This window comes from Giraffa tippelskirchi, chromosome 7 (assembly GCF_054371585.1).
Source record: "Giraffa tippelskirchi isolate mGirTip1 chromosome 7, T2T-mGirTip1v1.2.pri, whole genome shotgun sequence".
Classification (NCBI taxonomy): Eukaryota; Metazoa; Chordata; class Mammalia; order Artiodactyla; family Giraffidae; genus Giraffa; species Giraffa tippelskirchi.
The window spans coordinates 143,138,619-143,160,827 of record NC_137281.1 but is presented as its reverse complement, the minus strand read 5'-3'; the positions used below and the strand labels follow the sequence as shown (position 1 = coordinate 143,160,827).

Here is a 22,209-nt window from a genome sequence, read left to right as displayed (position 1 = left end):
GTTCAAAGCTGCTGCTGCTGCTAAGTCACCTCAGTCATGTCCGACTCTGTGCGACCCCATAGACGGCAGCCCACCAGGCTTCGCCGTCCCTGGGATTCTCCAGGCAAGAATACTGGAGTGGGTTGCCATTTCCTTCTCCAGTGCATGAAAGGGAAAAGTAAAAGTGAAGTTGCTCAGTCGTGTCCGACTCTTAGCAATCCCATGGACTGTAGCCTACCAGGCTCCTCCGTCCATGGGATTTTCCAGGCAAGAGTACTGGAGTGGGGTGCCATTGCATTCTCCGAGCAGCAGTGGTCATAAAAATGCTCACTGAACTTGGGAGAGTAATGTGTGAATACAGTAAGAACTTCAACAAAGAGAAAATATAAAAAAGAACCAATCAGAAATGAAGAATATAATAACTGAAATGAAAACTATACTAGATGAAATCAACAACAGATGAGATGATGCAGAAAAACAAATCAATGATCTGGAAAACAGGGTAGCAGAAATCATCAAAATAGAAGAGCAAAAACAGAAAAGAATTTTTTAAAATGAGGACAGCTTAAGAACTCTCTGGAACATCAAACATAGTAACACTCATATTATACAGGTCCCAGAAGCAGAAGAGAGAACATACTTCTGCACTTACCTGAAAACTTTCCTAACCTGACAAAGGAAACAGACATCCAAATTCAAAAAGCAAAAGAGAGTACCAAAAAAGATAAACCTAAAGAGATCAAATATCAAGGCACATTATAATTAAAATGTCAAAAGTTAAAGATAAAAAGAGAATCTTAAAAGTAGCAAGAGAAAATAACTAGTTATGTACAAGGGAATCCCCATAAGACTGTCAGCTGATTTTTTAGCAGACACTTTACAGGCCACAAGAAAGTGGTGGTACAGTATGTTCAAAGTGCTGCAAGGAAAAAACTTAGAGAATACTCTACCTGGCAAGGTTATCATTCAGATAAAAAGCTTCTCAGATAAGCAGAACAACAAATATTAAAGAGACTTAAATTTAAAAGGCGAAAAAGGTCATAACTAGCAATGAAAATATATGAAAGTTATTTTGTAATAACCTTTGTAAGAAAAGAATCTGAAAAAGGCCACAAAGTAGTCTCAATAAATTTAAGACCAGTGAAATCCTATTGAGTATCTTTTCCAAAGACAGCAGTGAGAAGCTAGAAGTAAACAAGAAGAAAAAAGGAAAAAAAAGCAAACACATGGCAACTGAACAACTGCTACTAAACAACCAATGGGGCAATGAAGACATAAAAAAATACCCTGGGACAAATTAAATGTTGGAAAGTTGTGTTTAACTATGGGACACAGTAAAAACAATTTTAAGACTGAGGTTTACAGTGATATAGGCAAAGTTAGTAGAATGAAGGAGATAACAAAGATTAGAGTGGGAATAAAAAACTAGAGACCAAAAAAATAGAAAAGATCAACATAAGAGATGATTCTTGGGAAATACAAACAAAATTGACAAACCTTTAGTCAGACTTATCAAGAAAAAAAAAAAGGCTCCAAATAAATAAAATCAGAAAGGAAAGAGATGTTACAACTGATACCACAGAAATATAAAGGATCATAAGAGAAATATAAAGGATCATATGCCATCAAACTGGAAAACCGAGAAGATATTGATAAAATTTTTAAAACAATATTCTAAGAACCAGGAAGAAACAGAAAACTCAAATAGACCAATTAGTAATGAAACTGAATCAGTAATTTTAAAACCTTCCAATAAATAGAAGCCCAATGGTCTAGAAGCAGACTAGATGACTTCCTAAAGCGAATTCTACCAAACATGTAAAGAACAGTTAAAATCTATCCTTCTCAAACTATTCTGAAAAGTTGAAGAGGAAAGAAAGTTTCTAAACTCATTCTACAAAGCTAGCATTACCCTGATACCAAAAACAGCCAAAGACACTACCAAAAAAATAAATTATAGGCCAATATCCCTAAGTGAAGGTGTCCAAGCAGCACAAACATCCAGTTATAAAATAAGTCAGTCATAACAATGGCATGTACAGAATTGGGAATATAGTGAATAATACCATAGTTAACTTTAAATGGTGACAGATGGTAACTTATGGTGATCACTCATAAAGTACATAAATGTGGTATCACATGCTGTACACTTGAAACAAATACTATAACTGTATATGAATCACACTTCAATTAAAAACATAAAGAGTTCAAGACCAGATGTGAGACGTGTTTATTGCTATCATGGACTACTCTCAGGAACTCTCAGTGACAGAGCTAGGGAATACAGTGGACTCTCCATATCCATGGGTTACACATCCAATCCAGATTCAGCCAAACACGGATGGAAAATATCAGAGGGGAAAAGTCCAGAAAGTTCCAAAAGCAAAATGTGAATTTACCCTCCACAGCATGTACATGTTATTCACAACTATTTATATAGCATTTACATTGCATTAGGTATCACAAGTAATCTAGAAATGAAAAATATAAGGGAGGATGTGCACAGGTTACATTCAAATATTACTCTTTGTTATATAAGGGACTTGAGCATCCTCAGATTTTGTATCTGTGAAGGTCCCACAGATGCTGAGGGACAGATGTATGTATGTGTTTCTACATATATACATACACACACGTCTACATCCACAGGATTCTTTAAGGAACTCAATAAAGCGATTATACATAAAGTTTACATGAAAAGCCAAAGGTCTGAGAAGAATCAAGACACTCCATAAGATAACAGTAGCAAGGGACTTACCCTACCAACGATCAATTACAAAACACAGCAGTAATTGCAAATAAACACAGAAAGGTTGAATTATTTAATATTGGTACTTGCACACATGTTTATCCACATAAAGGAAAATGAAATTGAATCCCTATTCCACTCTCTGTGTTAAAGTCATTTCCAATTTAACTGAAGATGTGTGTGTAAAAGGCAAGATTATAAAAATTTTAGTAGACAATAAAAGTAGATTTTATGGCCTCAGAATAGGTTAACAACATAAGAAAGAAAAACCATAAAGAAAAAGAGTAAATTTGTTCTGCATCACAGTAAAGAACTTAGGTTCATTAAAAAAGATCATAAAGAAAATATAAGGATAAACCACAAGTTAGAAAACACATAACCAGCAAAGTAAGTATCTAGAATATATCTCTTAAAAATTTATAAGAAAGAGAGACAATCCAATAGAAAAGTAGACAAAAAATTATAAAAGAAAAGGAAATACAAAAGCTCCTTAAATAAATGATGCTTGGTTCCTTTAGTAATTACAGGAAGACAAAAACACCTTTACACACCTATCAGTTTGACTAAATTTAAGAAATCAGACAATGTTAAGGGTGTTGCAAAGATGGGGAGCAATGGAAATGTTCAGAATCCACTGGGAGTTATGCTGGATCAATCACTTTGAAAACTGTCCAGCATGGACATACTCGATCAGCAAGCAATTTCACTCCTGAGTTTATGGTCACCTGGAGAACTGTCACTCAGAGACAATTATTCACAACCACAGAAAACTGCAAACACCCCCAATTCCAACAGTAGAATAAATAGGAAAACAAAGTACAGTGAAGTCGTTTAGTCACGTCTGACACTTTGCGACCCCCCGGACTGTAACCTACCAGGTTCCTCCATCCATGGGATTTTCCAGGCAAGAATACTGGAGTGGGTTGCCATTTCCGTCTCCAGGGGATCTTCCCAATCCAGGGATCAAACCTGGGTCTCCCGCACTGCAGGAAAACTCTTTACCGTCTGAGCCACCAGGGAAGCCAAAGAATGTATGACTTTGCGGTAATATCAGTGAACTCTAACGTTAAATGCATCAGTGTAGAAAAAGTCAAGGGAATAATATCCTCAAACACTTCTTCAGAAAAAGATGAGTGATAAACCTAATTTTTAAAAAATTAGATTACAAGCTCACAGAAGGCTGGATCAATACCCATTAACAGTCACTAAAACCTTCCCATAGTTTTTTTCCTTAGAATTGTTGAATGTTTCCAAGATATAAACAATTAAGTCCTCCTAGAGATAACAAACAGTATAACTTTCTATAGTTTTGAACACAATATTGAGTCCATAGCAAATGCCAGATTAACAAAATAAAACCACAGATCTCGTTTATTTAAAGTAGACCATACTTAAATTCCCAAAGTCTGTTGAAAACACTTGCCAAGGCACCATCTATATTATGGTTTTTCAAATTTTTTCTTTCTGTATTTTAAAGAAAATAAAAATGTTACTCTGTTACTCTGCTATCAAGATGAGTGAGATTACTTCTAAGAACTTAAACCAATTAGGCTATGAATTCATTTAAAAATATATATTAGAAACAGTACAACTTTCTATCTCCTCCCCTCCAAACAAAACAAACAGACAAAAAAAACACCCATCTTTTCAAATCAGTACAACACATTTAAAAAAAAAAACACTCTTGAGTTCTATCTGCAATCCTCTGAGAGCAATGAGCTCTGATGACACCATGTTCTAAGCTGACTCCGCCAAGGTTAGAGTAAAGTGTGCCCAGGAACCTCATAAGTATCCTCAAAACAAAAGGTTTTTCACACCTTATAAAATTAACCAACTTTAACAATTTGGAAAAATCGCAAGCTATGTATTTAAATTTGGCATCTAAGATACAATCTATTCTCTGTGATTTTACATGTTATATAATAGTGTTCAGAATTTAGAATATCTTGGTCCACATTTTATACAGGTGGGTGTATGTACAAAACCTTTAAAACAGATGGTAAGTTCCATAGAGACATCGAGTGGCAGTTCTAAGTGATTCAGCTCTAATTCATCTTGTTTGCTTTCTAACAACGCTCTTCGAAAAAGAGCAATCCCAGAGCCCGCAGAAAAGATGTCTGTTTTAAGCAGAGGTGACAATCTTTACTTATATAAGAAGAAATTATACAGGTTAGCAGAAGACAGGAAATGCAACCAAATACACTACAGATACATCAAGGGAAACTTCCATTCTCAAGGGTATATACTACAAGTGTCAGTCTAACAATCACCAAATTTATTAAGCCATAATTTTGCTACATGAATTCTCCATTCTTTCCTTCAGAGCACAATGGATCATCAGAAGGCAAGTTTTGCTTTCCTCTCTACAGTGGCAACTGTGCACCTGGCCTGAACTCTAAATAACCAGGTTCTTGTCGAAATTCTTGAAAGTCAGCCAACATACAGATCTTTTCACTCAAAATAAGCAGGAAGGAAACAGACTTAAATCATAATCGTCATATTTAGCTACTCAGAATGGGGGAGAACAGCCTTACAGACAAGTTGGCTAAACATGCACAGATCTCACCATCACCATACATGCTACACTGTCATTAAAATCAGAATTATTGCTAAGAACCTGAAGTGGGAGTATTCAAACTGGATGTTTGATGACATCAGATGCTATGGCTTAAAATCTATTGCCCCTGGATTAAGACCACACTGACCCTTGGGACTAAAGAAACACCCACAGGGATTCCAAGGACTAGAAAAGGTGGATAACATTCCAGATGCTTGCAGTTTACCAGCACTTTGAAGGCAAGGAACTCACATCTTCTGGGGAACTCCACTCTACCCCATGTGGCTGGCTCAGCCACAATGGCACCCATAAACCGGAGCCCACAGGCACAGGTGGACAGACTGTGTGCAACGCTGAATTAATTCAACCTTCTGGTCCCCTCGCTCACTGCAAACAAGTCAATAACAAGCAACTGAAGGGGGTTAGAATTTGCTGCTCCAAAACATGCATACTGACTATTTTGAGCTAAAGGCACTAAAAACAACAGGTGCAAGAAAGGCACTCTGACCTCCCCCTTTTCTTCCTGAAAACAGGAGATAAAAAAAACTCCCGTGTGAAACGTGCTCTCCCTGCACCTGGAGGAAAAGAACACTTTGATCACCAGAGACAGGGAGTCGAGGCTGAGAAGAATCTGCATAATCAAATCTTTTAAAAATTAACCTTCCCTTCCCTTAACCTTCCCCTACATATCTTTGTTATTTTTTCATAACCAGTACTCATCGTTCAACTTGATATATAAACATTAGGCCTAATTGTTTCTCTGGGTCTTTATTTTCCTATGAAAATCCCCATGTACACGTTAAAAATTATTTTTAAATCTTTCCCCCTATTTTACCTCCCCTACACAGTCATCACTCTAAGGAAATCAGCAACATGGAAAAACATACTAAATTCAAGAACCTAAAGAAAAAGAGTTACCATGAGAAAACAAACATGTTTTTAAAAGAATAAAGTTCCTCAAAAAATTCAAGAAAATATATGATATCCGTTTAAAAAATCAAAGATGAAATGATTACTTGGGGTTAAAATAAGCTTATGAAAGTGAAAGTCACTCAGTCGTGTCTGACTCTGCAACCCCATGGACTATACAGTCCATGGAATTCTCCAGGCCAGAATACTGGAGTGGGTAGCCTTTCCCTTCTCCAGGGGATCTTCCCAACCCAGGAATTGAACCAGGGTCTCCTGCATTGCAGGTGGATTCTTTACCAACCTGATATACTGGGAAACAAAAGTATGAAGGGTGATCAGCATCAGATCATGGAAGTCTATAGCTGCATTCTATACCTTGGATCCCATCCCAGTGGACACTCTAGGCTCTGCCCATCATCCTCTTCCTTTCTGCTGAGAAACATGTTCCAATCTCCATTAATTTATAAAAAGCTTATTTATCTCTTGACCCAAACACTCCTCCAAAATAAAGAAGTAATGAGGTAAGAAGATGTCCATGGTGACTCGGCAGTTCCTGGCTTAAATAACCAAATGGATGGTTCTCTCATTAAATGAACAATGAGATAAAAAAGCGTGGAGGGGTGGGGGAGAACCTAATGATGACATACAACATTTAAAGTGTCTTTACAGAAAGACACTGTTATAAACTAACAGCCTGTGTACTGAACTTGGTCCATGGGCATGTTTTCTTTGGCCCATGCAGTACTTAACAAAAATTCATCCCGTCCTTTAAAATTTAAGGTATTTACCATGCAAATCCTGACTGACAGCTTCTCTTGAGAAACTGGGAGTCTGGTAACTTTGGGCCCAACATTCCCAGATAGCAGTAAAGGCCAGAGCCAAACAGTCTGCATGAGGTCTGCAGGCTCCAGCTCTCCACCATCTCCAAGATTGCCTTCCTGACCCTGAGTCTATGTCAACGGCCACTTATCACCCCACTAACACTACTGTTTTTCTTAGTGTAGAAAAACTTTTTTTTCCTTACACAAAGACCTGCTTTTTACTCATTTTCATTGTTGACCAGGCTCTTAAGCTGGTGAATCTGCTATAACACAAGAGAGTCAAGAAACAGTTGAAAATGTGGGTCTCTGGCTGGTAAGAGAAGACAGGGCTACAGCTGGGGTTTAAGGTGGGTTTGAAATAGGTTAACATGGAAAAAGGCTGCACTCACAAAAGAGAATGTATAAAAGGGGATAGTAACTATGGATGGAACTTTAGGAAATGCCCATAATTCAAGTCAGTAAAAGAAAGGGTAATAGTAACAAATATAGGGGAAAAAATAGAATGGGAAAGATTAGAGATCTCTTAAAAGAAAACTGAAGATATCAAGGAAACATTTCATGCAAGAATTGACACAATAAAGGACAGAACTGGCAAGTACCTAACAGAAGCAGAAGAGATTAAAAAGAAGTGGCAAGAACACACAGAGGAACTATACAAAAAAGGTCATAATGACTGGAATAATGATGATGTGGTCACTCACCTAGAGCCAGACCTCTGGGAGTGTTAAGTCAAGTGGTCCTTACAAAGCATTACTATGAACAAAGCTAGTGGAGGTGATGGAATTCTAGCTGAGCTATTTAAAATTCTAAAAGATGATGCTGTTAAAGTGCTGCATATACATACACATATATGTGTGTGTGTGTCAGCAAGTTTGGAAAACTCAGCAGTGGCCGCAAGACTGGAAAAGGTCAGTTTTCACTCTAAACCCAAAAAGGGCAATGTGAAAGAATGTTCAAACTATCGTACAGTTATGCTCATTTTACATGCTAGCAAGGTAATGTTCAAAATCCTTCATGCTAGGCGTCAACAGTACATGACCTGAGAACTTCCAGATGTACAAGCAGCGTTTCAAAGAGGCAAAGAAACCAGAGAAAAAAATTGCCAACATTCACTGGATCGTGGAGAAAGCAAGGGAACACCAGAAAAACATCTACTTCTGCTTCACTGACTATGCCAAGCCTTTGATTGTGTGGATCATAACAAGTTGTGAAAAATTCTTAAAGAGATGGGAATACCAGACCACCTTACCTGCCTCCTGCAAAACCTGTATGCAGGTCAAGAAGCAATCAAGAAGCAACAGTTAGAACCGGACATGGAACGACAGACTGGTTCCAAATTGGGAAAGTATGTCAAGGCTGTATACTGTTACCCTGCTTATTTAACTTATATGCAGAGTACATCATGTGAAATGCTGAGCTGAATGATTCACAAGCTGGAATCAAGACAGCCAGAAGAAATATCAACAACCTCAGATATGCAGATGATACTACTGTAATGGCAGAAAATGAAGAATATCTAAAGAGCCTCTTAATGAGGGTGAAAGAGGAGAGTGAAAAAGCTGGCTTGAAACTCAATGTTAAAAACTGTAATCATGGCATCTGGTCCCATCACTTCATGGCCAAAAGATGGGGAAAAAGTGGAAGCAGTGACAGATTTTATTTTCTTGGGCTCCAAAATCACTGTGGATTTTGTGTTACTGAAGAAGACTCTTGAGAGTCCCTCGGACTGCAAGGAGATCAAACTAGTCAATTCTAAAGGAAATCAACCCTGAATACTCATTGGAAGGACTGCTGCTGAAGTTAGAAGCTCCAATACTTTGGCCACCTGATGTGAAGAGCCAATTCATAGGAAAAAAAAGCCCTCATGCTGGGAAAGACTGCAGGCAAAACAATGGGAGAGCAGGGGATGAAATGGTTTGTGAGCATCACCAACTCAAGGGACATGAATTTGAGCAAACTCTGGGAGATAGTGGAGGACAGAGGAGCCTGGCATGCTCCAGTCCATGGACTGCAAAGAGTCAAACATGACTTAGCAACTGACAACAAGAACAACAGTAACAACAAGCACAGTGCAAGTTCAAAGAGTGAGAGGTTCAAGTAGGAGTTCAAAATGAATGGAGTTGACAGTGCACAGATTACAGCAAAAATTCTGTCAGGGCTATGAGACCAGCACTATAGAAAGAAGTGAGACCTTTTCTGGTGCTCCAGTGGTTAAGAATTCACCTGCCAATGCAAGGGACATGGGTTCAGTCCCTGTTCCAGGAATATCCCACAGGCCGAGGGGCAACGAAGCTCATGTGCCGCAACTACTGACACTTGTGTACCTACGGCCCATGCTCCACAAGAGAAGGCACTGTGATGAAAAGCCTGTGCACCAAACCAGAGAGCACCCCCGCTTGCCACAAGCAGAGAAAGCCCGCACACGGCAAAGACCCGGTGCAGCCATAAATAAACAGATAAGAAAGAAAGAGGTGAAAGTCCATTTATTTAGCCATTTTTCATTTGCCAGAGTTACCATATGCAATCTAAATTAAGTTGCATCTTACTCATTAAAAGCATTTTTTAAGTAAAGAGCGGCGGCAGAAAACTACATTAGGCACAGTTCAACAACAAATAGAGAATTACAAATTCAGAGAATAATCTGTATTATCATAATAATGAAAATGGTCAATTAATAAAAGGAAAAAGTTACTAGGCTTTCCTCCAAATTTCTATGCAACGAGGGGAGGAGGAAAAAAGTTCATTTAACATTAAAAGACATACAAGAACTTCAAGCATCACAGTGGCAAAAGCCATCAGACTCTGAATATGGAGGAATCTCTCTGCACATGTGGTTTAAAAAGAGGGTAATTTAGAAATCCTGCAATTTAAGACAGGCTCCTCTGTAACAGTTTTTGTAGGAGATTACTAGATAAACAGGATAGAGTGTATGGGCAGAATTCATAAGGAAAAAGAAATTCAATATAAAACAGACATGAAAATGCTCACCCTCATTAAAAATCAAGAAATAAACATTAAGACAAAAATGAAGTAGCCATCATTTTATAACTAATAAATTAGCAAGGTAATATTTTATACATCTATAACTATTAAATTAGCCAAGTTATTTTTTAATTTAACCTTATTGAAAATTTTTGATTGAAGTATGGTTGATTTACACTATTATATTAATCTCAAGAGAGCACAGTGATTCAGTATTTAGTAAAAATTCTTTGTAGATTTGACACTAATAAGCCTGAATTTAAATCCCTTGTGGCCCTGTAGTTAATGTTCAGCAAAATGCTCATAAACCTTGTGATTGATGGCTAAGTCATCAGTGGTACTCTTAGAAATAGATCTTACGTAAATAATACAAGAGAAGCAAAAGGTTATATGAATGAAAATACTCGCTGATACAATGTGAAACAAAATAAAGACTCTGGAAACAAGTAAACTGTCCAATAACAGATACACTATAGAGAGAATCAAAGTGCATCCATACTATAATCTCTAAATTTATATACATATACTGGAAAGACAGATCAATAGAGCATTTTTTTCACATTTCAATATTCTCTTAATAACAGAGTAAGTGAAATCAGAAGAGAATCTGGCATTCACAATTTTATAAAAGTGACAAAGAGACAAAAACTGCAGCCACAGAGTGTAGAGAAAGATGGGGTTTAACAACTGGACTTATAAAAAAAGGAACCAGCTTCAGAAAATGAAAAAAGTACTGGGTACCTTAAAAAGAAGAACTTCAATGAGAAAGATGTAAACACATAAATCTTACACAGAGAATTGTTTAATATATAATGGAGGTGAGGCAGTTTGTAAATCAGGCAATGCTGGGAAAGAAGAAATAAGCAGTAACATTGGGGGAAAAAGAAACACAGTCGTTTGGGGAATAATTATGATTGAGAACAATTTTTGTAGGTTATAAACTAGAAGAAGAGTGAGTAACCCATAAAGAGAAAAATTGCAAATTCAGGAGAGAAGAAAGGAATATGATGAAACAGCTCTTGGAGGCCACATGGTACAAGTACTAAACTTATATGGAAGGAACCTGGCTTTCTATTAATATTCTGTCCCTGAAAAGTACTCAAATTTGTCTCTAGAAAATACTTAAATGAAAATTTTAATACCTTCTTAAAATAAGAGACACTGTTTAGAACATGTCACCAAAGAGTATTTAACCATAAAAGCAAGCAACACAATTTAAATAAATGATTCTCACATTAACTTCTAAAAATGCTAGAGGTCCTAAGTTAAAACCCAAACAAAATAATCATGTTAGAGTGATGAATGTTTTGCATGGATCTAAAATTCACATTTTTCTTCATTTTAACATTGCTCAAATCAGGATGCATCTAATAATTACTGGCTACCACTAGTTTTAAAAGCTGTGATCTGTTCCTTAAAGATACTAGAATAATGAAATGTCTTACAATTGAAGGCATCTTAAATTCAAGAAAATGTGGTATCTCTCTGTCCTTACAAACTACTCTCTTGCATTATTATATAACTACAAGAGAAAAGGGGAGAGGGGAAGAGAAACTTCGTATATGCAATTTTAAACTACTTTTCCTTTACAAAGATATAAAATTGTGAACATTCTACCAGGCAGATTTCTGTTTCTATAATTAAATGATCCCCATGGTCCAGATTCAATAAAGTTTATTCATGCTCATAAATGTAGAACATAAATCACATACATATATGTTTCACAGCTCTCTATGTGATTGATAGCCATTTTAAAGCATAGGAAAAGTGATATTTAAGGGGAAAGGACAACTAAAATAGCACATTTTCACTTAAAAATAATCTATATTAAAACAAAAATTTTTTTTATTTTTTAAATTGTGAAAGTATAATAATACATTTATAGGAGACTTGGTAAACAAAGAACAAGCTTACACATAGTTCCACTACATAACTACAATTATTTTTAGTTAAAAATTAAGGATTTTTAGGATAATTCTTAATTATCCTAAAACTTATTTAAGGATAATTTAGGATAAGTTAAGATATTTAACTGGACTTTCAATATCAAACTCTCAAAAATTAATACAATGAATATACAGAGAAGTAGAAAGATACAGTAGACCTGAAAAGCTCCGTGAACCAATTCAACATAATTAAGATGTATATAATTTTCACACAATAGGATACAAATTCTATTCTACTTACCACACACTACAAATGAGGAGACAATGGAACACATTCAGGGAAATAATAACAATGTGCAAATTTTTCATGCAAACAAAATTTTCTAATCAAAAATCAGAGGCAAGAATTTTTTATTAAAGATATTAAATTTTAATAGTAATGCTAATTAAAGGAACTATCAGTTAGGCATTTTAAAATTTTCACATCTTTGCAATTTTCTGTAAGCCTAAAATTATTTTAAAATAAAGACTCTACTATTAAACAAGTATACATATTTGTTAAACTGATAGCAACAATTTTTGCTAGTAATTTCATTGATGTTTTAACTTCAAGAAATAGCTTATGTGAAAAGATAAAAGCAAAGTTGAAGAAAAATACTTAATGAGACATTTAATAGCATCAAGCTTCTTTGGCAATTACCATAATCACAACAATAAGCCACTTCAAACTGACATGCACTACAAATTTTTTGATATTTTCAGTAAACCAAACTTGCCAGCTAATAGATTTATTATACCCTGATATTCTATTGGACATGCAAAAGATAACCAAATCAATGAAATTAGCATCTTAAAATGTTTCTTCAGCATAATCAACTTACATTGGGCCAGTGATTTACTCATAAAACATTTTAAAGTGATTCTGAATATAAATAGGGGCTCTGAATCAAAGCCAAAATAGGAACCTTGCCAGAAAATTACTTCAGACTTTCTAGTTGTAGTAACTTTGTAAACTGCAAAGCACTCTCACACAGCATTGTTCTTAGGATAACATGAGCTATGCTATCAAACTAACACACTAACTCCAGATCTTACAATTTTTAAATACTATTATTTACACTGTTTGTGGTTAAACTTTGGCAAAGTTCATCACCCTGATATACACATATATAAAGCACATGTTTTTCACTGGCAGTCAGAGGCTATGGTGGCTATAAAATGTCAAGACCACTGAACAGGACATGTTACAACATCATCATACAAGAAATTGCAACTAATTCTGCCTGAAGTAAGAGAAAAGGGGAATATGCAGCAGAATTCAAAACCTCTAGCACGTTATCACTCTTCAATAAAATGTAAAGACACTCAACATTTTCTGACTGTTTAGTATAAGCAATGCATTATGTCAGAAGACATAAAACAGTTCCTGTCCTCAAGAAAATCACAGTATACAGGGGAAAGAAATATAAAGACCTATAACGTGGCAGAATATAGTAAGCATTAGAGGAGTTTTATGAGATAATAAAAAACATACCATTAACTGAGAACTTATTAGACCGTAATTGGATTTGCATTATTTCAAGTGAAAAATATTTTCTCTGGACTAACAGAGATGTCTCTGGACTAAAAAGGCTTTAGCAGCAACAGACTTCAGTTCTCTGTAAAAATTTGTAAACACAGATACATTTTCATATTAATAAATTCACTATAGTTTATTCCAAAATTGGGAAAGAAGTACATCAAGGCTATATATTGTCACCCTGCTTATTTAAATTGTATGCAGAGTACATCATGTGAAATGCTGGACTGAGTGAAGCACAAGTTAGATTCAAGATTGCCAGGAGAAATGTCAATAACCTCAGATATGCAGATGATATGACTCTAATGGCAGAAACCGAACAAGAACTAAAGAGCGTCTTGATGAAGGTGAAAGAGGAGAGTGAAAAAGCTGGCTCAACAACCAACACAATACTGTAAAGCAATTATCCTCCAATTAAAAACAAATAAATTTAAAAAAAAAAAACCTCAACATTTAAAAAACTAACATCATGGCATCTAATCCCATCACTTCATGGCAAATAGATGGGGAAAAAAACGCAAACAGTGACAGACTTTATTTTCTTGGGCTCCAACATCAATGTGGACGGTGAATGCAGCCATGAAATTAAAAGATGCTTGCTCCTTGGAAGAGAAGCTATGACCAACCTAGAGAGCATATACATTATATCAGTTCAGTTCAGTTCAGTCGCTCAGTCGTGTCCGACTCTTTGTGACCCCATGGACTGCAGCATGCTAGGCCTCCCTGTCCATCACCAACTGCCGGAGTCTACCCAAACCCATGTCCATTGAGTCAGTGATGCCATCCAACCATCTCATTCTCTCTCGTCCCCTTCTCCTCTTGCCCTCAATCTTTCCCAGCATCAGGGTCTTTTCCAATGAGTCAGCTCTTCGCATCAGGTGGCCAAAGTACTGGAGTTTCAGCTTCAACATCAGTCCTTCCAATGAACACCCAGGACAGATCTCCTTTAGGATGGACTGGTTGGATCTCCTTGCAGTCCAAGGGACTCTCAAGAGTCTTCTCCAACACCACAGTTCAAAAGCATCAATTCTTCGGCACTCAGCTTTCTTTATAGTCCAACTCTCACATCCATACATGACCACTGGAAAAACCACAGCCTTGACTAGACGGACCTTTGTTGGCAAAGTAATGTCTCTGCTTTTTAATATGCTGTCTAGGTTGGTCATAACTTGCCTTCCAAGGAGTAAGTGTCTTTTAATTTCATGGCTGCAGTCACCATCTGCAGTGATTTTTTATTTTTTCCCAGAAAAATAAAGTCAGCCACTGTTTCCCCATCTATTTGCCATGAAGTGTGGGACCGGATGCCATGATCTTAGTTTTCTGAATGTTGAGCTTTAAGCCAACTTTTTCACTCTCCACTTTCACTTTCATCAAGAAGCTCTTTAGTTCTTCTTCACTTTATGCCATAAGGGTGGTGTCATCTGCACATCTGAGGTTATTGATATTTCTCCTGGCAATCTTGATGCCAGCTTGTGCTTCCTCCAGCCCAGCATTTCTCTTGATGTACTCTAAAGCAGAGACATCACTTTGCCAACAAAGGTCCGTATAGTCAAGAGCTATGGTTTTTCCAGTAGTCATGTACAGGTGTGCGAGTTGGACCATAAAGAAGGCTGAGTGCTGAAGAACTGATGCTTTTGAACTGTGGTGTTGGAGAAGACTCTTGGAGAGTCCCTTGGACTGCGAGGATATCAAACCAGTCAATCCTAAGGGAAATCAATGCTGAATGTTCACTGGAAGGACTGATGCAAAAGCTGAAGCTCCAATACATTGGCCACCTGATGTGAAGAGCCAACTCATTGGAAAACACCCTGATGCTAGGAAAGACTGAGGGCAGGAGGAGAAGAAAATGCCGGAGGATGAGATGGTGGGATGGCATCATCGAGTCAGTGGACATGGGTTTGAGCAAACTTTGAGAGATAGTGAAGGATAGGGAAGCCTGGTGTGCAGCAGTCCATGTGGTCTCAGAAAGTCAGATGCAACTGAGCAACTGTACAACAACAATAATAACTAAGAAATGTTGTTTCTGACCCTTCCAACCATTCAGATTTCACAAAGATCCTTAAAGCAGTAAAACCAAAATTGGCAAATAAGAGCATCAGCCCTTGAAGGTAAAACAATTTTTAAGAACTGTTATGGCTAACACTAAAGAATTCTAATTCCTCATTCCCATTTCAGGATGCAATGTGTAGAAGAAAAATCAAAGTCAGGCTCAATGGGTTTTCCTAAGTAAACCTTTTTAAAAAATTAAAATACACATATAAATATACAAATCCTAAGTGTACACCTTTAACATATAGTGAAATCACCTATGTAAATAGTACTCAACCAAGAAAAAACATTACCAACACCCCAAGAGCCACTTTCATAGCTTTCAAAGCCAGCAACCATTACAATCTGAAGCACCACAGACTGGTTCTGCCTGTTTCCAAATTGAACATTTTATAGCACAAGAAAATATGAGGTTGGAAAGTAACTTATTTAAATGAGGTCATAGAGTATGCTATTTTCTTTCCTTCATCATTGTGAATCTCATCTATGTTGAAACAGGAAGCATTAGTAGTGTTACATGAACATACCACAATATGTTTCTACATTTACTACTAAAGAACATTTCTATTTTTTCTACTTTGGCATGAGTACAAATAATGCTGCTATGAATACGGTTGGACACATTCTCTGGGGCAAATGCATGCATTTCTGTTGGGTCTGTACACATCTGGGCATGGAAGTACTGGATCCAAAGGTGGTACCAACTTATACCCCCACTACTAGTGGGCTTCTCAGGTGGTGCAGCGGGTAAAGAATCTGCCTGCAGATGCAAGAGACACAGGTTTGAACCCTGGGACAGGAAGATCCCCTGGAGGAGGAAATGGCAACCCACTACAGTATTTTTGCCCAGAAAATTCCGTGGACAGAGGAGCCCAGTGGGCTACAGTCCGGGGGGTTGCAAAGAGTTAGACATGACTGAGCACAGCATAGCCACCACCGTGTGGGTGAGCTCCCACTGCTCTCTACTTAGAGTTAGCAGTCTGTTTCTCTTGTCATCCTGGTGAGGATATAATAGTGCATCATTATGGTTTTAATTTGCATTTTTCTTTTAAGAAATGATTTAGTATCTTCTTTCTTGAGCTCTCTATTCAAAACTTAAGTCTTGGCCAAGAGGAAGGTAAGACTTGGAAAGGAGGGTCTGGCTTTTATTGATTCATAGTTCTTCATCCATTCTGGATATGAATCCTCTGTTTGACATGTAGAGAGTATACTCTAAGTATCTTCCTTTCACTGTATGTCTTGCCTTTTCACTCTCTTAACAATGTTTTATGATGAAGAGAAATTCTTAACTTCGGAGTAATTTGATGTATCCATTTTGCCATTTATGGTTAATCTTGATAGAATTCAAATGCAAAAATAGACACATTTTGGCTACCTTCAACTAATATACTGGCTTGTTTATTTTTTAAAAAGTGAATTACTTTGGGCTTCCCTGGAGGCTTAGTAGTAAAGAATCTGCCTGCCAACACAGGAGACATGGGTTTGATCCCTAATCTGGAAAGATTCCAAATTCCACAGAGCAACTGAGCCCATGCACCACAACTATTGAGCCTGTGCCATCAAGCCTGGGAATCGCAACTCCTGAGCCCACAGGCTACAACTACTGAAGCCCATGCGCCCTACAGCCCATGCTCTGCAATAAGAGAAGCCCTCACACTGCAACTACAGTGGCCCCCACTCGCCACCACTAGAGAAAAGCCGGTGCAGCAACAAAGACCCAGCACAGCCCAAAATAAATATTTTTTAAAAAGCAAATCATTTTAAGTAAGTTCATAAACAGATTTTCATTTGCAACAAACTTAGGATAGGTAATTGCGCAATAAAAAAGTGTTTAAGGGTCACTTTAATATAAAATGATTAGAACTGGATCCCAGGTTTTTGGTGGGGCACAGCACAGATTACTAACTTCCATTCCAGTCAAATTTTAAATTTCTAGTCTCTCCAAATTTTAAATTTCTAGTCTCACTCAAACAATTTTGAACAATGGTTCTGAAAGACAAGTTTTACTTGAATGCCTCAAAGAAATTTGGGAATCTAAGTAAATGTGACAAAAAGGACCCCCAAAATACATTATATCCCTGACCTAAATGTCTCTTAAATAAAATGAGGGTGCTGATAATTTAGTACATTAACTTTTTTTTTTACATTTGCTTAGATATAATCTCTAGCAACATAGAAGAAATTACTATGCCATTTCACATCCTGAAATGAAAACCAAGAATAAATGAGGAAAATAAACGTGTTTGATAATTTAAAGACATAATATCTGTAAAACAAATCACATTATGATATAATTACATATTCTTTCAACAAGAACTCTCTTGACAGTATGAGGCATGCAAAACAACAAAATACTTCGGAGACTTAAGAATCTGCTCAAGAATATGCACATTTATATAAACTACATACATAGGCATGCCTTCCTTTGCTATCTTTATATTGATCCACCAAGCCACTAATCAAGTTTTATTTATAATAAGTACATCAAAATGACATGATAAATATGGAAAAAGAATCAGCCATGGAACCCATGATATAAGCATCTCATTTATGCAACAATCACTTGAAGAATACATATTTTCTTGTCACTTTTTAGTTTAGGTTGATGTTAATAACAATTCATATAGGTCCTCTCATTTGAAGAATTCAAAGAGCTTGCCAATATCTTAACTTTCACAAGAAGCCTTTCAACAAAAGTATGCCATATCACATCATCAAAAATTCATATACGCCTGGTAGAACATTCAGTTAATTACTCACCTATGGTTAAACTGAAAACTAAAAAGCACACTTCATCCTGTCCTGGCTAGACGTGAACGTCAATATCTAACTTATCAGGAAAGCTCCCTCTGACAACCTCTACTAATTCCACAATGGCCAACAAAAAGGAAAAAACGCAAAAGATGGGGGAGCAACTACTCTAGGAGAAAAAAAGATTGTAATGAATCCAGAGTTGCCCAGAAGCATCCACATTACTTCTGAAAAACAGTAGACTAGATATTGCAAGTTATTTATTCAACTTATCAACAACACTTCGTGCACATAGAAAGACACATTCACAAACCCCTTGTCTTAATTTCACGGCTCCAGTTTGAAAGGCACTAAAACAGATGTTACAGAGTTTATGTACTTTACTTAGAGAAGAGCTCCTGCAACATTTACTGAGAGGCACTCCACTACTCTTTTCCAAACACAATTCTCACAGACTTCCTCGTGATCATTTTGTAAAAGCAGAAAACCAGAAAGGGGAGGGGAAATGGGGCTGCTGCCAGAATCAGGCACACCAATAGCAGAAAAGTAAAGCCTGAAAGAGACAGAAGTAGTAACAACACGGCCCAATAGTCCTCCAAAACTTCTCAGTAATTCCAAATCCATCTTGTAATTTGAGTCCATGACAATGAACTCCAGTATCAAGAAATGATTATATATTCAGTGTACTTAAAATAATTTTTCTCAGAAGTCCTTAACATAGGAAACTTAAAGCTTAAAGAGGACACTTCACCTAAGAAGATATAAAGATGGCAGATACATGAAAGATGTTCAAAATTATTCACTGATAGGGAAATGCAAATTAAAGCCACGATGACTACAAACTTGTTAGAATAGCTAAAATGAAAAATACTGGCAATTAATGCTAGGGAGGATGTGAAGCAAAGAGAACTCTCAAACACTGCTGCTGGGGATGCAAAATGATACAACTGCTCTTGAAAACAGCTTGAAAGCTTCTCTTAAATGTAAACATACATTATGATCCAGAAATCACACATCTAAGTATCTACCCAAAAGAAATGAAAATTTACATTAACAGAAAAACCTGAACAAAAATGTTTATAGCAGCTCTCTACTAATAATTATCCAAACTGGAAACAACCCAAGTGTCCTGCAATGCGTGGACGTATAAACAAACTGGTACATCCAATGGATGTACTGTACACACAATGGAAGACTCAGCAGTAAAACGGAACTACTGATATATGCAACAATTCGAATGAATCTCAAAGGCATGCTAAGTGAAGGGAAGCCAGTCTTAGAAAGTTAAACACTGTATGACTCTATTTATATGACATTTAATTTATTAAGTTAGATGACATTCTCAAAAAGACAAAACTCTAAGATAAGAGTACAGACCAGTGGCTGCCAGAGGACATGGAGGGGTAGGGAGAGGAGAGGTGGCTATACATGAAGGGAGAGTGTGAGTGTTTGGGGATCACAAAACTGTTCTCAGTCCTGACTGGGGTGGAAGTTACAGGAATCTAAAAGTGTTTAAAGATCTGTAGAACTGGACACGTGTGTTCAAAACGGTGTGATAATTTTAAGAGGGTCCTCCTTTAGCCCACATATATATAAATAAAATGCTAGGAAAACGTAGCAGATTTGAAGAAAGGATAACTTTGCAACATTCTCATGTTGACACATGACTGATTCTGACAGCTTTCAAAGACAGAAAAACACATACCATAAACAGTAATCACAAGAAAGCTAGAGCCAACTTTACTACTATTAGACAAAGTGGTCATTAAGACAAAATATTACTAGAGAAAAAGAAAGAGTTTAAAATGACAAAAGGGTTGATTAAACAGGGAGATATAATAATTGTAAGTATATATGCAATCTAACAACAGAGCCCCAAAACAAATGAAACAAAACTGGACAGAACCAAAAGGAGAAAGACCATTCAACAACAGTAAGACACTTCAACACCCCACTCTAAGTCATAGAACAACTAGACAAAAATCATAAAGGATATAAACATTTGAACAGCACTCTTTACCATAGTGACCTAACTGGCATCTACAAAATACTTTAGAATACATATTCTCTTCAAGATGCAAGATAGATCATTTGCAATGTCATTAAACATGTCTCAATAAATTTAAAAGGATTGAAATAAAATAAAATACATTTGGGACTCCAAAGAATTAAATCAAAACAAAAGTAATCTAGGAAATCTCCAAATAATTGGAACTCAAACAATAATTTGTAAACAATCTGTGGGTCAAAGAAAATAAATTTTGATCAAGCAATTAATATTTTGAAGTGAATGAAAACAAAACAAAAAAAAAATGTGAAAATGTAGAGGATGTAGCTAAAGACATAATTTTGTAGGTTTTAAACTTAGGCCTACACAGAAAATAAAAACTTCACTTCTCTTCCACTTTAAACTAGATAAAGAGTAAACTAAACCCCATAGAATGAAAAAGGAAGGCAATTACATTTTAGAGCAAAAATCAATGAAACTGAAAACAGAAAAAAAAGAGAAAAAACAATGAAACCAGAGTTGATTCTTTTAAAAGGTCAATAAAACTGACAAACTTTTACTTAGACTGACAAAGAAAAAAATGAAAAAGACACCAATTAAGAAAATCAGGATTGAAAGAGGAGGCATCACTATTGACCCTATAGAAAAAGATTATAAAGGAATATTATAAGAAAGAATTTGCCGGCAATGCAGGAGACCACAGTTGGATTCCTGGGGTGGAAGTTCCCCTGGAGAAGGGATAGGCTACCTACTCCACTATTCTTGGGCTTCCATCATGGCCCAGATGGTAAAGAATCAGTCTGCAGTGCAGGAGACCTGGGTTCAATCCCTTCGTTGGGAAGACACCCTGGAAGAGGGCATGGCAACCCACTCCAGTATTCTTGCTCGGAGAATCCCCCATTGACAGAGGAGCCTGGAGGGCTACAGTTCATGGGGTCCCAAAGAGTCAAACGCGACTAAGCAACTAAGCCCAGAGCAGTATACCACCAAATTAGGTAATTTAAATGAAATGGGCAAAAATCTTAGAAAGATATAAAGTAGCAAAGCCAACTCAAGAAGAAACAGAAGATCTGAACAGACCTGTAACAAGAAATTCAACTAACAATTACGAATCTTCCCACAAAAAGAATCCAGGCCCAGATGGCTTCACTGCTGAATTCCATCATATATTTAAAGAACAAAGCCAATTCTTAACAAACTCTTCCAGAAAACAGAAAAAAAGAGATGCTTCCCAACTCATTCTTTTGTTTTTCTTCTCAACTTCCAACAAATTCAATACTATCCTGATACCAAAGCCAAAGATATCACAAAAATAGAAAACAGATCAATATCCCTCTTGAATATATATATATACATACATATATATACACAAATTCAATTAGTAAACCAAATCCAGCAACCTAAAAAACAGATTAGATACTATCATCAAATGCGATTCATTCCAGGAATGCAAGCTTGATTTAACATCTGAAAATCAATTAATGTAACAATATGTAAAATGTGAATTAATTTAATATACCAATAAAGGACAAAAAGCCACATGATCACATCAGTATACACAACATTCACTCATGATTAAAAAAAATAAAACCTCAGCAAACTAGGAACAGAAAGGAGTAGTCTCAACCTGAAAAGGATATTTATACAAAACCCACAGCTATCATCATACTTAATGTTAAAAAACTGAAAGTGTTTCCATAACATCAGGAGGAACAAGATAAGGATGTCCACTCTCACCATTTCTATTCAAAAATCCTGCTTACTTAAAAGTGAAGTCGCTCAGTCGTGTCCGACTCTTTGCAACCCCATGGACTGTAACCTGCCAGGCTCCTCTGTCCACGGGATTCTCCAGGCAAGAATACTGGAGTGGGTTGCCATTTCCTTCTCCAGGGGATCTTCCCAACCCAGGAATCGAACCCATGTTTCCCACGTTACAGGC

The 22,209-nt window shown here is 36.7% G+C and overlaps 1 protein-coding gene across 22 annotated transcripts in view; it reads right to left on the bottom strand.

Moving 5' to 3' along the window:
- The window catches only part of SIPA1L1 (signal induced proliferation associated 1 like 1), a 368,059-nt gene that overhangs the window by 201,869 nt on the left and 143,981 nt on the right, over positions 1 to 22,209 (bottom strand). The window contains exon 1 of one of the 22 annotated variants that reach the window (XM_081508907.1): positions 5,538 to 5,816. The exons of the other annotated variants lie outside the window; for them this stretch is intronic. The gene's annotated coding sequence lies outside the window, so the exon portion shown is untranslated. Of the gene's footprint in view, positions 1 to 5,537; positions 5,817 to 22,209 lie in introns of those variants that run through there. 22 annotated transcript variants of the gene reach the window in all.